This window comes from Dipodomys ordii, unplaced genomic scaffold, assembly GCF_000151885.1.
Source record: "Dipodomys ordii isolate 6190 unplaced genomic scaffold, Dord_2.0 Scaffold55, whole genome shotgun sequence".
Taxonomy (NCBI): Eukaryota; Metazoa; Chordata; class Mammalia; order Rodentia; family Heteromyidae; genus Dipodomys; species Dipodomys ordii.
In genome coordinates this window covers 4,797,622-4,798,779 of record NW_012267271.1, presented here as the reverse complement: position 1 = coordinate 4,798,779, position 1,158 = coordinate 4,797,622, and the positions used below count along the sequence as shown (strand labels likewise).

Below are 1,158 nucleotides of genomic sequence, written 5' to 3'. Positions count from 1 at the left end.
CCCCCCCCAAAAAAAAAAAAGAAGTTTTATCTACATGAGTCCAGCCTAAGGTGAGGCTAACACATACATATCCTGCTTCAAAAGGGCTTTTAAGAAAATCTTATTAGCTGGGCCCTGGTGATTCATGCCTCAATTCCAGTGACTCAAGAGGCTGAGATTTGAGGATTGCAATTTGAAGCCAGCTCGGGTAGGAAAGTCTTATCTCCAATTAACCACCAGAAAACCAGAAGTGGCACTGTGGCTCAAAGTGGCAGAGCACTACTCTTGAGCAAAAAGAGCTCTGGGACAGCGCCCAGGCCCTGAGTTCAAGCCTCACAACCAATTAATTAATTAATAATAAAAAAAAAAGAAAATGTTACCTGTAGTTGTCAATTCTTTGTAAGGATGTAACAAATGATAAGTAGTACTTCCTCCAACAGGAAAGCATTGCTTTTATTTTATTATTTTATTTATTTATTTGTTTATTTTGTCAGTCGTGGGGCTTGAATTCTGGGCTTGGGCACTGTCCCTGCACTCTTCAGCTCAAGGCTAGCACTCTACAGCTTGAGCCACAGTACCACTTCCGGTTTTCTAGTGGTTTATTGGAGATAAGAGTCTCACCCTCTGGGTAGTATGCACACTGGGAATTGGGTTGTGTGGACACTGGGATCTGGGGAGTGTGCACCCAGGGATCTGGGTAGTGTGCACACTGGTATCTGAGCAGTGTGGACACTGGGATTTAAAAAAAAAAAAAAATAGTCTCACGGACCTTCCTGCCTGGGCTGGCTTTGAACCTTGATCCTCAGATCTCAGTCTCCTGAGTAGCTAGGATTACAGGCATAAGCCACTGGCGCCCAGCTTGAAAGCATTGCTTTTAAATCAGAAAATATTTTCCTTTAAGAGTGTCATTTTCCAACAGAAAACAAATTCAAACTTTACAGCTTTGGTGCGGGGGTGGGGGGGGTGGGAGGGCGGAGGGGAGCGGGAGGTTTGGGTTGGGGGCAGGGGGAGGATGGGAATGGATGGGAAGGGGAAACAAAGGAGGAGGCTACAATGCTTGATAAGAAATGTACTCAGAAAAAAAAAAAAAAAGAAATGTACTCAGGGCTGGGAAGGTGGCTCAGTGGTAGAGCGCTTGCCTTGCATGCCTGAGGCCCTCGGTTCGATTCCTCAGCACCA

The 1,158-nt window shown here is 45.4% G+C and overlaps 1 protein-coding gene across 1 annotated transcript in view; it reads right to left on the bottom strand.

Moving 5' to 3' along the window:
* Gle1 (GLE1 RNA export mediator) overlaps positions 1-1,158 on the bottom strand; it is a 41,990-nt gene that overhangs the window by 31,299 nt on the left and 9,533 nt on the right. The gene's annotated exons all lie outside the window — the stretch shown is intronic.